This window comes from Scomber japonicus, chromosome 10, assembly GCF_027409825.1.
Source record: "Scomber japonicus isolate fScoJap1 chromosome 10, fScoJap1.pri, whole genome shotgun sequence".
NCBI classification, from domain to species: Eukaryota; Metazoa; Chordata; class Actinopteri; order Scombriformes; family Scombridae; genus Scomber; species Scomber japonicus.
In genome coordinates this window covers 21,940,302-21,955,007 of record NC_070587.1, presented here as the reverse complement: position 1 = coordinate 21,955,007, position 14,706 = coordinate 21,940,302, and positions in this window count along the sequence as shown.

The window sequence follows — 14,706 nt, the reverse complement described above, 5'->3', positions numbered from 1 at the left end:
CTGGTGACTGAAATGTTTTAACACCTGCTTAAGTTGCAGGTAATCAATTCTGAAAGTGACAGCAAATAAATACTATTACTACTAACACTAACATTATAATTAATCATTTGCACATAAAGACTCCATCTCTCTTACCTAGCTACTTAATTGAGGAACTGAAAGCACGCAATATGGAAGAATGTAATTTTTCTGCAATATTCTAATATAGCATTTTTCTATAGTTATTAATTAGTATTTTTATATAAACAATAACCAACTGTAATGTGAAGTATGTCACATATGTCACTAATAATGACAAACCCACAGGGAATTATCACCCATCTCTGCAATGCCACCCAGCTTTATCAGCATTTTATCTTCTTTCAGCTCACTGTTTTGGTTTTAACAGCCTGCAGCTTTACTGTTACGTTTCACTCTCATGGCTCTCATCAGCCTTGTTAGCAGGAAGTGGTATTCAGAGGAAAAGCTGATAAACACATTGTGTGTTACAGACGTAGCGACTAGGAGGTGAACATGACACCTAACTTTTGTACCAATAAACACACATGTTAAAATGCATTGTCTTACAGTATCTGTTTCCATATGGACTTTATTAAGGATATATTTTTGGGGTGTCACTGGTGTTCATTTTTTCAGTTGTATTATTTTTATTTATCTAGTTTTCTGCATTGAGTCCAAAAATGCCAAATGCTATTGAGCTCCACACCAAGCCACATTAAAGCAAATTTATCTGGATGGAAAGTAAACATTCTAGTCAGGAAATAAAATGTTTTGGGTGAAAGTGAACCATTAGACATTAAAGCACTCCCATGACATATCAGCAGGTGTTGTCATTTATTATGACTGGTTAGACCTCCTTTCAGGACAGTGTGGGTGTGGACAGACTGTGCTTGAGTGACATCTCCATGAGTCTTCTTTCAATTGTGTTGCAACCTGTGGGGGTAACACTTTTATCATTATTTTCACTTGTGTGGACATTGGTGACCTCACCGAGCTCTGCCCAACTTCGACGTGAAAGGAGCACTAATCAGCCAGAATTGAAAACACCTGTGTGGGTGTGTGAGGCCTTTATATAAATAGTTTTGTCAGTCAACTTTAACCCTGTGGTACTTGATCTGGGTCTGCTGCACCCAGAGCTGCTGTAGTCTGTTAATCAGTGAGTGATGTACTACTGGGGCACCAGGTGAATGCAATTAACTAGCTGGTGGGATGGATGTGGAATCTGAGGAACCCTGCACAAATCAAAGACCCTACATTTTACTCAGATCTTAAACCTCACCTTAGAGCCACTGTGTGTTCAGCACTTATGATTGTCACATATTTAAAGTCATTGGAAAGGCATTTGTTTGTGTTTGTAGAAAGATGAGGCAATATCATTGAAAAATGGAACTGCCTATTTGTTGCTTTCAGCCAATCATCTCAAGGAATTTCTGTCTGCCACAGTGTTTTCATTATATTGCTACTAGGGGTCACCAAATCAGAAATTTCAAATTCTGCACTTAGTGGTTTTAAACAAAGGGTTTAAGTAAGGGCTTACTATCTGAACTTTAACCAATAGCTAACATTTCATACTAAGCATACAATGGCTGTTGCATCTCTAATTTCTTTACGTTTTTGTTTTGTTTCATGCTATCATACCATAATGATTTGTGGTGTAGAATGAGCATACAATTATTCATGGAGATTGTGCCTGCTATGATAGTTAAAGTAAACAGTGCAGGTGGTGGAGGTTTTTTTGTAAAATATGTAGAAGGCTGGAAAGAGTTTTGACAGCAAGTAAATTATTTGGTGTAATAATTATTTATTGATACTTTTTTTAAAAGCCTTTCAATCTGTTACAGATATATGATTTCATTTCAATTGTGAGGCAGTTCAAATTTGATGTCATTGGACCTTTAACCTGCAGGCGGGACAAATCAGTGCTGTGAGCTGGGACGGTTCACTGGCTGAGGAGGGGAAGGCTTCAACACTTGACCCTCTTCTTGGGATCATCGCAGGGCCTCAACCTCAACCCAACGTGGAACAGGGGAAGAGGAAGGGCAGAAAAAGGTGTCAGTATCATGTAGTGTGACACACCATGTCCAATAACAACGAACAACATAACATCATTTAACCTTTACAAAACATGTATTGATCCATCTGGTCGTTATCAAGCTGCGATCGCAGCTCAGCTCGGCTCAGCTCAGCTTCAGGGGCCGTTTGAATCCACCCTGCAATATTGCCGTGAGACAAAGAGATCGAGGCTTTTTCTTTTTTTTAACCCTGTCCTTGGATCATCCTTTTCCCTAGACCACTTTGTCTGTGGAACAGTGGGCAGATGTGTCACTGGCTGTTTCCTTGCAAAGACTAAATATACAATGGGAGGTATGAGATATAATCTTTGCACACTGGAGTAGAATGATTAAGAAAAAACGCCCACACATCCCCATGATGATTCTCCAGTGATGCAATGAGAGTCTCAATACTCATTCTGAACATGTAAAGATGTGTTGTTTTATTTCTGGGAAGATATGATTCACAATAACTAAATCAAGAGTTTTTTTGTCTTTATTAACATATTCCCATAATAGCTGCAGCTTCAAAGTGCATATTAATGAACATGCTCGTTGATATTCACTCTCTCTACCTGTTTCAAACAATCAAAGATGCCTTCTGGATTTAAAGTAGAGCAGGAAACACTGAACACTTTGAAGAAGTGTAGCATCATAATATAAGCGACAAGAGAAGTCGAGAGAAGTTGACTCCCTCCCTCAGGAGACGTGCACCCAGATGGATTCACATACACCCAGATGGCCTGAGTTGTCAGTCTGTTCTTTTTAAAGCTGTTGCTCACAGTTCACCTTATTGTATATTTCTTTCACTTGTAGGCTGAAAAATCTGAGGTCTACACAATATAAATAAATGCTTTGTTGATGCTTATGCACAGCTTGTCTTCGCGGCTGTTATGATAAAAGGAAGATAATTGTTAATTAAGAACAATAACTGATTGAACATGTGATAAATATAATTCCATTTAGAAGACACACTTTGGTCTCAGCGTTGAAATCTAATATATGCTGCTGTCAAATGAGTTTGTCTAAAGGTCATGTTTTGTTTTTTCATAATTTAATATTTTACAACAGCACATCCTCACTGCCTCTACATTTCAATTAAAATTAGACATAGCTTATACAGTATTGAACGCAAACAGAGGCAGTGTGATGTATATTGTTGGTGTATTGGTTGACTGATTCTCAATCAATTGGTGCAAGCTCTTCCAAAAAAGCCTGTTAGTGGACCTTTGAGTTGAGGTATTTTATCACATAACAGTTGAAATGGATTAAACAGTGTGTCTGTGTGCTCTACCATAAACTGCAAGATCAAGGAGTACATCATTAACCAACTATATTATTGTATGGGGTGACAGTTTACATTCACAAAATCTATTTCATTCACAACAAGCTCACTTCCTGTGAATTATTCCCCCACTGCAGATCTCACTGCTAACACTTTATTAAATAAGGGGAAGAGGAGATACTGTAGCCATACGTTTGACAAACATTTTGTTTAGTCTTCATCCTAAAAGCCCTTGCTTTTGTTTTGATAAAAGTTTTTAAAATGAATTAGGTGGAAACATTAAAAAGGCAGACTGAGATGGTGTCTCCAACCAACACATGGAGCGAGCGTTAGCAAGCTAGCCAGCTACAGCTGATCAAATCTGCCACACAGTTGTCTATTCAGCCGGCTAAAGTGATGTCTGCCGGCTAGAAAATGACAAGCTGCTGTTGTCTATCTCTGTCGGAGCCATTGTTTCAAAAAATGAGAATGAATTTTGAGTTTAAAAAATCTGCTGTCGTTATCGTTGTAAGCTACATATGTGTTGTGCAAGAGTGGAAAGCTTGACAGGTGTTGGAACACTAACTAAGGGCTTAGCAAACAGTCTGCTGTTTGTGAGTGAGTGAGTGAGTGATATTGGTTACAGCTGTGATTTTATGTTATAATAATGGCTATTGTTTGTTACATGCCCTGAAGAAGACTGTGAGTGGAAATGCGTAGGCGCTAAGCCCATTTATTAAAGGCTTTTCTAATATTTACAAAGCTGTGCGCCTTAGCATTTTTTGGTTATGACTTATTGATCACAAAGCAACAAGTCTAACCTCTCTCTCTTTTTTTGGTCTCATAATGGAATGGCTGTGTTCATAGGAACAAATACTAAAGCATAATATTCACAGGCAAGGAAAAATATGTCAAAGCAGCATCTTGTAGTCTATAGTCAAACATCTTCTAATTAATAGGAAAAAGAGACCAATGAGCATAAAAAGAGCACAATGACAGAGCCAGAACCAGACTTATCAAATTTGCCGTGAACGCTGATAATAGATATGTACGCTAAGGAAAATGGTGCTTTAATAGAGTTTTTAACTGTAGATCTAGAATAGAAAATTGGACATACATTCTAATTAAATATCTGGTTGAAAATGCACCCAGCACACCGTTATAAATCATCTGGAATCAGTTTTCTCGAACTCCTCTCTCCCTCTCACCCACTTTACAAACACAGAGCAAGGCTTTTTCAGCCTCTGATAAGTGTTAATAAATCACCTGAATTTGAAAATTAATGGCTAGCCGCCTGCTTGAGGGAGATATCATTGTGTTTCATGAATATTTTGATTTTGTGATTAGATCAAAATGCGGTGAATTCCTAAACAGCCCCCATGCCCAAGCTCCACTGATCATAAACTCTTCCCTTCTTAAAAAAATCCATTCCATGCAAATGTGCTGATATGGAATAATTAGAATGAGTTTTGCCAGTATTTTTCTGCAGTAACATTTGCATGACTTTAGATCTCCCCCGACTGATCTGCTCCAAGCTGAGGGAAAATGTATGTTTTTGTGCGGCTCCCCCCAAAATTTACCTTGCCAGGCGAGATAATGGCTTATATTGTGATGTTAAAGAGGCTTGTATTTACAAAAAGAAACAAAGGCGAGGCGGTTGCCAGTCCTGGAGGACATTGATTAGGCTCTTCCTGTCATTTCCTATTCACACACTGTATCAGTGGCATTCCAGCTCATCTGCTTTTGTGTGTGATAGGGATCAAATAGATTTCCGCACATTGTCACAGCATTTACAGGTGCGGGAATGTGAGGAAGGGAAAGCATGAATAGCCATGCAAACTTTGACTTAATAGCATATTCTGGCACTGTCTCCATTTCTACACATGAAGTCTCTCAGTCTGTTTGCCTGGCTGTCTCTCTCTCTTTCATACACATTACTGCTCAGAAATATGAAAACACATCCCCACAATCATACAGCAAGACACACATAGACAGAAGGTAGGCTATAAGATTAGATCATTTATCTCACAACTACATTAAATAAAAACACTCAACAGTTGTATTCAGAACCTACAACAACCGAAGCACTATGTGTGGAATTCGAATTTTGTTTGGATACTTTTTTTTCTCTTTTTCTTTTTCTTTTACTCTGGTGCACTTTTATGCTCACTAGTTGGCACACAGGAATGTGTGTGGTGCAAGAAAATAGCATACTCTATGTGAAGTTGAGCAACTTCAGATCTTAGTTAGCCAAAGTGTGCTTTCAAACATAGAGGGATGCTGGTGGCTGTATGTGTTTGTGTGTTTGTGTGTCTGTGGTGGTGGTGGGGGGGTTGATGGGGGGTGTGTATGTGCATGCACATGAGTGTGTGTGCCCGGCAGCTGCACGGGGCCCCAGGGACAGGCCTGTGTAGATTGGGTCTCCTCAACCCACAGCTCATTAGTGGAGAGTGAAAGGAATCCACACAGATGGCTGTCAACGTTCAAAAAAGTCGGCTCCGTGAGACATGTCAATTGAGGTTTAAGTTCCTTCTGCTCATTTCTGTGACATTGCAGTATTCAAGCAATATTTGTTTATTCTACCCAAAAACTACAAAAACACAGAAGCCTAGTGACATCTGAAAATGTGTTTTCTAATGAGCGCTCAGACTACTGAACAGGAGCCTGCACTTGTCATTCATCACCACAAATTACTCGTTCTAACTTGACATGTTTTCAGTGCTACAGATGACGGGCTTGTCTGTTCTGCAAACACTGAGAATGGTCGGCATTTAAACTGAAAATATGGCATTGAACAGTCCGGCAAGACACCACGGAAAATCAATTAGATTGTTTACCTGTCAAAGTTGGAATGGAGGCCACGCCACTGTAACAGTCGCTCATCATTTTCACTCCAGCACTGTCACCTGCTTCCCTACTGTTATTTAATTAATGCAGTTGAATACACAGTTGTGATACAGTGTCTTTATTATACAGCAGGGGTTTATTTGACTGCGCTCGCTCACATAATGTGGTATACTGTAAGCGTATGGAAGGCTGCCCTTGAACCTCATGAAAGTGAAAAGATTTGAACTAGCAAGATAAAAGCACTTGAAAATGAGTAATACTTTCTGCTATGACCAAAGGCCACCAGTGAGCAGAAAATACATAAGAAATGTAAAGAAAATCCTGCATACTTTAACTCAAATGTGATTTGTAATTCAAATTAACCCTGTGCATGACTCTTTCACTGTAATACAAATATTTCATGTCATGAAAAATGAAAACAAAACATCTTGAAGCTGTAATGCATGCTCTACATTTAGCACTGTGGATACCTGAGGTGACACTGAGAGGAACATACAGTAACTGTAGGGAACTATTAAAACCTGTCTCCAGCAAGCAGAAATAAATACTTTACAAACTTACAACAGCTGTTTTTTGACATTCACATCAGCAAGTAGGTACTGTACGCCAACAAAACCGACTTGTAGAACTAACTGTTTGTGGATTAGGGGGAGATTTGTTTAAAAAAAAAGTTGGTGAGGGAGGAGTTGACTTTCTCATTCACTCGCATGCGGATTAAAAGTTGCTCTGGACCGGAGATGCTACTTTTCAGTAATTGTACATAACAGCAATCTGAACACCACCACTTGAGCTGACCTACTTATGGAGCTCAGAAACTTTTTATCCTGCAGCCAAGTCTAAAAATAACCCTGTGGCCAGTTTTAGATTCATCTCAATGGTAACCCTGACAGTTTTACAGAGTGCCAGTGACAGAGTCCTGTTAAGCAGCAGCAGTCGGCAACAGCTTAAACACTGTTCACCGCCTCGCTGGACTCTTCTTTCACTCCTCATGAAATCTCTTTACGCTATTTGGAAAATTAGAGGACAATTAAATGGCATAAATTGTACTGAACATGCATTTCCATTGCTTTATAGTATAAATTGATCATTTTTTTTTACCACAGATTACACAAAGCTCTATAATACTCTATACAGCAAAATCACAGCAATGCAACTCAGCTACTGTGAAAGCAAAATCTTTGCATTTCCTTGTTTAGCTACAGTTGCTTGTTGAGCTTTGTGTGAGAGATCAATGTGAAGTAGCTCTCCTTTAATCATTTACTGTGAATGGCAGTAAAATGACTCTGTGAACAAATTGGTTTCATGTCCAGGCGAAATCACATGGAGTTTTTGTGTTCGCTTTTCTTTCCTTCCTTTTTTTTTGTGCGTGTATGTGTGTGTCATTGTGCAGACATTCTCTCTTGCTGTACGCATCGCTCCTTTAAGATGATTTGGAATTAGAGGCTTTTCATACAGCACATATTATGTAGCTTGGTGGGACTCCATTAGCCTGAATCAAAGAGGACAGCAGCCTGCGTGGAGCCACACAATAATGTGGCAGCCTGTGTTTCAGCAAATAAATAACAAATCCGCCGCTTACTGTAGCAGCCAATGCAAACTAACTAATTAAAAGATGAAAGGGGGGGGGCGTCTTCCTAGCAGTTTGATGATGCCTTTTCGTAGAATGGTAGCGCTGGAATACTTGGCCAAAATGAGTGTGACGCTAATAAGGATCTAGAGCAGCTAACAGTCTTGATTTGGGCGTACAGGGGGTGCCCAACCATAATCTGCTGTTGGATAGAGTGCAATTAGGGCCAAAATGTTGTCCCTGAACTGACACTGGCCTGTGGGAAGACTAAACTGGCTCTCTTTTTTTTGTTGTTGTTGTTGTTGAGTCTGTGGTCCCCTTTCCCTTCCCCTCACCACCCCCTTTCCTCCAGTATTCCTTCTCTCCTCTCGGAGCATCTTGGGAGCGTTGAGCTCAGACAGCGGGATTAGTCAAGGATCCATCTTGAGACGCAGATAATGTTTTTTTTTTTTTTTTTGCACACAGACTTCCCTGCTCTCCGCTGGCTTCTGCTTCACTGATTAGAACTCCAAACTCCACTAGAAATGGCTATTTGTTCTTAAGCTGTTTTTTCCCTCCCTTTGTCGAGCTGTTTTTGTCAGCCATCCCTCTAATTCAGTGCAATAACAAGTCACAAGTAGGTCAAGACAATGCTGCAGCCAGCAGTGTGTCGGTCTCAGAGCGGACTGACAGCAACATGGAAGAGCCACAGGGCTGTTTAAATATGCCCTCTGGTCTTTCCCTCTCGAACTCGTCTAAATGGCTGAAAGTGGGTGGCGCTGCTACAAGTTTTCTTCCTCTGCAATGCAAACCAATTTCAGGGAGTTGTTTGAGTAGCAGCACCTTTACCTAACATGAACAACTTTTTTTTCTTTCCCTAACACTCTGAGTAGCATAAGTTAAGTGCACAGGTTCCTTATGGCGTCTGAGTAACACACACCTTAACAGTTGCGCATTTGCAGTGCATGTGAGGGAGTGTGTGTATGTGTGTGTGTGTGTGTGTGTGCGCGCCTCACCTGCCCGTCATTGTGAGTGACAGAGGAAGTGGGGGGGCGTTCAAGAGCCCAGCAGCTGGCTTCACACCTGCACAATCGCACACGCACTTCCATTGGGGACCACTGCGTTCCCTCCTTCTTTGTTAGCACACAGTGACACTTTACAAATAATTTATTTGTTCGTTCTTGTTTTTACCATTTCCTTCTGGCAATTTGTTGTTGAAATAATTCATACCCAAAACAGCAAAGATAGAAATATACCACGAGAGAATTTAAAAAAAAAAAAAAAACACAGTCTCATATGACAAGTGACATGTCCCTGCACCTAATTATGTGAAGTAGTTAAGTAAAGCAGTAAAGATAAAGCATGCTATACGTACTTTTAAAGAGACAGGGTTCCGGCCTGCACTGACATTCCTATTTAGTCTCCACTTAAACTTCACAATTATTTAAATCAAGCAAGTTGACATTTAAATATTAATAGTCTCCACTTGCACACATGAAACAATTACATGTTTTGTGTGATTGTCAAGAGGGGTGAAAAAGAGCCTCAGTTCCCGCTGTTGCACACACGCACGCACACACACACACATACACACACACACACACAAATGCACATACCCAGCGCTGAGGCAGGGCCCGAGCAAATTTAATTTAGAGACATTCTCTCCTTCCCTCCACATCCTGGGCTTTTAAGACACTGAAGTGACTGTTCTTCGCCCGTGTAAAAGAACCCCATTATCAAAGCATTAAGATATGATTAAACTGACATTTTCTTAAGAAAACGAAAAGAGTTGGGAATAAAGGGAAGGAGAGAACTACATACTCCAGATCTTATCAGGAGGGAGGTGGGAGGGGAGGGGGGGCGGAGGGGCTGGGGGGTGTACATACTGATCTTTGAAGGAGCTTATTACAGAGCAAGCTAAGAAGACAAGCACAGTGGTGTACTGATCAGAGGTATGCAAGCCAAATGCACCTGCTAGATTTCACTATCATTCACTGAGTGTCAGTCAGTGTTGAGGCCCCTGACTGAAGCTGGTGCAACCTGAACGTTTCTGAGGGCACACTGCAAGAAATAACCAGCTTAAGAAGCCATCTCATCCGGCGCTGAGTGTAGTCAAATAGCCGATAAAAGTCTCACATTAGGATAAAACAGTTCAGCTCATTAACAAAGTAGTTCTACTTGTTTTAAGATGTCTAATCTGTGGAGTATTGTCACTTTGTAGAAAAATGATAAATGTCAGTTGTGACTTTGGAATGATAAGGTTTGCAATCTGAGGGGTTCAAAGCTTTCACATCCTACAGTATGTAGCAAAACTGATATACAGTGAAGTTATTATAAAGAAGGTTATTGGTCATAATAACATAAATCCTTAATGCACTCACATTTTCAAATGGATAGAACACTCTATTACTATGAACTATTTTTTTCTGCTTCGGAAAAATGGCTCCTTATTTTTTGGATATAACAGTGATTTATTTTTAAAAAGCAGACACTTTAGTCTGACTTTGCTTTAATAAACATAACACAGAGAGGGGAGGAAGGTATCTAAGCACAGACAATCATTTAGCTTCATGTTTTAAATAGACACTAAATATTTGGTCACATCAAAATTGTTCTCTTTCATATTTGAACTGTTAATACAGTTCATAAAGTTCTCCTGACAACAATTCAAAACCATGAAAACACATTCAAAATATGTCTCTCTGTTCATTTGCTGATATTCTCTTTCATATTTGTTTCTATTTGCTACTGTCCCTCTGTCTGCTGCTGTTATTTTCAGCACACCTCTGGTCTCATTTTTGCTCCCAAATGTACTTCTACTTTTTTTTTTTTCTTGCTGGGAACTGCTCCGCTCATCACTGTCAGTGCCTGAGTTCTGAATGTAGTCACTGTCATCATTGTACTGTATGTCAGCTGAAGTTACAAGCTAAATAGACACAAACCCAGGAAGCATCAGATAACTGACACACATGAGTTTATTCATTATTATTTATTTATTCACATTTCTAGTGAAATTCATTTTGCTTTTAGATAAAATAATCATGGTTTCAAAACTGAATTTCGAGCATAATGTCCTGATCTTGAAACTTGAATGGTGCTTTGCAGATGTGAACTAAATAAAACATTAGGGTCTGACTTTGGGGATATTACCTTTATTTTTATACATATTATTTTAATGTTAAAAGTTTTTTTTTAAGTCCAAATAAATCTTCTTAAAATGTTAACAAACTGTCAAACAATATTTTCATGCAAACAACTAATTTTGACATAAAAAGCCACAAAGACTCTTATAATTCTCATGTTTCACTGTGTCTTTTTTGCTCTAATAGTGTCGAGAAAAACATAAGAAACTGGTGAGCTAACCATCCTGTCAGCCAGAGCTGTCACTTGTTATAACATGAAAAAAGCAGGATTTTCAAATCAGCACTGGCCTAAACGACTTGTTAAGATTGTATATTTTTTACAGTGCTGACCAGGGAGTGAGAGCGGCACCCCCTTCTATTTGTCTTTCATCATCCCCACAGACAAAATAAAGCCTACAGCAGATACAAGGCTTGGGGGTGGTGTGCATGAATGTCAGGATTTTCTTCTGAGGTTCCCAACTGAAACCGAGGTATGCTCAGCATGTGATGGGAAATCTGTGTAATTTTTTGAAAGGCATCACATAATCAGGAGGAGTCAAAAGCTTTCTGGCAGTAATTGCCTTTTGGCCACAGACAGAATGTACAACACTTTGCAATCTCTCCCTGCAGAGATTTCTAACAAATAGAACCCAAGAATGAACTCTGTTCGTTTGCTGCTGAAATTTGCATTCATCTCTCTGCATTTACATATTAACTGAGTCACTGTGTTGTGGATTTCAAATCACTAAATGATCAGTTATCTACCACACATCATCTTCCCAACTTGGTTATAAAGTCCTGGATGAAGCCATCTGCAAGAACTAAACCTTTTCTTTTTTTTCTAGAAGTTTTTATGAAGCAAAGTCTTGAGTGAATTTGACTGGCTCGATAACGTCTGTGTTTTAGATTTCGCCATCTAAGAGGAGATTGAAAATGGAATCTTTATTTACTGTACATCTATCGGCTTGATGCGGAGCCAGCTGCCATGTTGCACGAGGAAAACAAGCAATATACTGTCAAAAGATCTGAACCGAGATATAACAGAGACATTTTGATTTATAGTCTGATCAGCTCTCTTCTGCGTGAGCTGCATGATACTCCCTATCGCACTCTCCTTTAATTATCCCATCTTTTTCCTCTCTCAGAACCCTCTTTCATTTCATTTTTATTTCTATCCCTCCCCAACCTTTCTGTCTCTTTATTTCTCATTGCTTCAACTTCTCTTCCTGTACCACACCCCACTTCCTTAACCCAGAAGATGCTAAAACCCAGAGGATGCTCCCATCAGGGGTCCGGTTTGAGCTGTATCATCACCCAACCATTGGGAGGAGAAGGGGGAGGAGGCTGTGGGGGAAAGCCGGCATCAAATAACTAATCAAAAGGAATCAGTGAACAACATAACAGAAAACAAAACTCCCCCCCGTTCTTCCCCCTCCCAAGACTCTTTTCTCCCCCTTGTTTCACAGTTTGTTGGAAGAGGGTGGGGGAAGGGGGGCTAAAATGTGCATCGATGTGTTGAGCGGCAAGATGTGTAGCGTTGTTGCTGATTTCCACTGCTTCACTCAACACACTCCTGCTGAGTTAATAAATCTGACCTCTGCTTAATTAAAATAACAGACCATCCTCCACTGAGAAAAAAAAAAAGCAGTTTGAGAATTATTCTAACTAATCGCTAATTAAGATTTAGCAAAAACAACAAGAAACCTGTCAGGGAAGATATATCTATTTTTAGAAAATAGTGCGAGGAAGGAGCAGCTGTGCATGGATAGTAAGTCATAACCATAAGGAAGCTACAGGACTTCTGAATGGAGCAATGTTAATGCTGCTCTGGTAAACTATTAGAAATCTATAGTCAAATAAAAGCACCACACTGTACTTCAACTGTGCTGCAGAAACAAATCCCTTAAAACGACTAACCCAACCAGAAAATAATCACATTTACAAGTGCTTATTTAGGATCTGAGGGTAAAGCACCCATTTCTGAAGAAAGACTCATATATAGCATTGCTTCATTAACTGTTAATTTTGTAGTGTTGCTCTTTTGACCAAGGAAGGTGAACGGGGCCAGAGACACAGTCACAACATAATGATTGTGCTGTAATAACTGCGTCTCCTCTCTAGTCTTGAATCTTGGCCCCTGCTGCCGTAAGGGCTGTAATTCTGCAGCAAGGAGTGTTAAGAGGATATCATTATCATGTGTTTTCCCGAGTAAGCTGCAGATTTGGTTAAATATAGTAGCTTTTTTTGTTTCCGTTCCTTTTCAGTTTTGCATTAAAGCTGGGTCAAGCCGACCCCTCCCATGGCAATTCTTTTCAAACGGAGCTGCCAAAGCGCCTCCTCTGCCACAAATGTAGCCAATATCGATGCCATGCTCAAAAACTGATTGAAAAGAGACTTACATGTTTCAAAGCATGCTGGGAGCTGGGGGCCAGGCGAAAGCCCAAAGTATTAAAGCTGAGATAGTCACCAGTATGCTATAAAAAGGCAACATATGCCCACAAGTCCGACAGAGCACCAATCAGTGCATGTAGACTGTGATTATGAAGATTCTTTATATGAAAATATGTTTTGTGTTATACTTTTATATTGTAAAAAGTGTTATTTTGATGGAATGAGGACAGAAATATGCACATGTTTTACATTCCTAGATGCTGAAATAATAAGCCACAAAACAGAATAAAAGATAACTTGCAGTAAGGTCAGTTGCAATAGAATTTTAAAAAATTGTATTTTTTTCTTTTGAATGAAACTGTCATATTTTACTAATGATCTATTTAATAGTCTGTGTCATTCCTTTCAAATGCTCAAGAAACCCACAGGTATATAGGTCACAGCGATGAAAACATTTGAGATGCGATCACTTCATCTTCATTTCAAATGAAACCAGTTCTGAAGGACACAGCTGAGCTGGTGAAAGAGTGAAAGACATGACACTGCTGACTAAGTTTTATTAATCAAAGTATGACTTTATGAATCCCATTTTTATTCTGCCACATTCAAAGATCTCTTCAGAAAGTATCAACAGCAGATTTGTGAAAAGAGATTTTTAATTAGTCTAAGTGAATGAGTAAGAAGTGTCACGATTTTTTGAGCTGATATCCGTAGTTTATCAGAAGATGATAAAGAAGAAAGAAAAACCCATTCATCCAAATCCCCAAAGAGTCCCATTGTTATCTCAATTTACTGTTCGCCTCTAAATCTGAGAGCATAATAGAAATTCTGTGGTGAAGTGTGGAGCTGCGCACTACGTTTGCATATTTATTCAGCTGTCATATCTATCTGAGCAGATCATCAGAGGAGATAAACTAAAGAGATGAGGGAATAATGGCTCTTGCTGAGAGGCTGCCGAATGATACAAGCATATTCCTGAAAACATCCAGGAACTGGGTAAACAACAATGTACTCTACAAAGCCATGTGACTCGAAAATGAGCTACTGTTAATGATGGTGATGATGGTGATGATAATGATGATGAAGATGCTCGTGAATAAAATTTGAATGACGGGGAAGTTTAAAGGATGTCAACAAAGAAATGTTGCAAACTTTTCTCTCTTTTACTGAAATAGCTGTTTTGACAGCAGAACATTACTTTTATGATTTGGGCAGAATTCCTAAACATGACTGAATATAGATTATTTCCTCAATTATTTAACTCTTTAACGCCCAATAAAGAAGTAAGCATTGTTAGAATTTCCCCTTATATAGAGTGGAATGGGTAAAAGATACTCTAAACACTGTGCAACCTTTGTGGAAACATGTTCCTGAAAAGAACACAGTCCCTGACATTTAGTGAAAGATGCCTCTAAGGTCATGCTGTTGATACCTCTTGTGAAACACCAAATTAAACATTATCAGGGGGAGCGAGGAGAACCACAG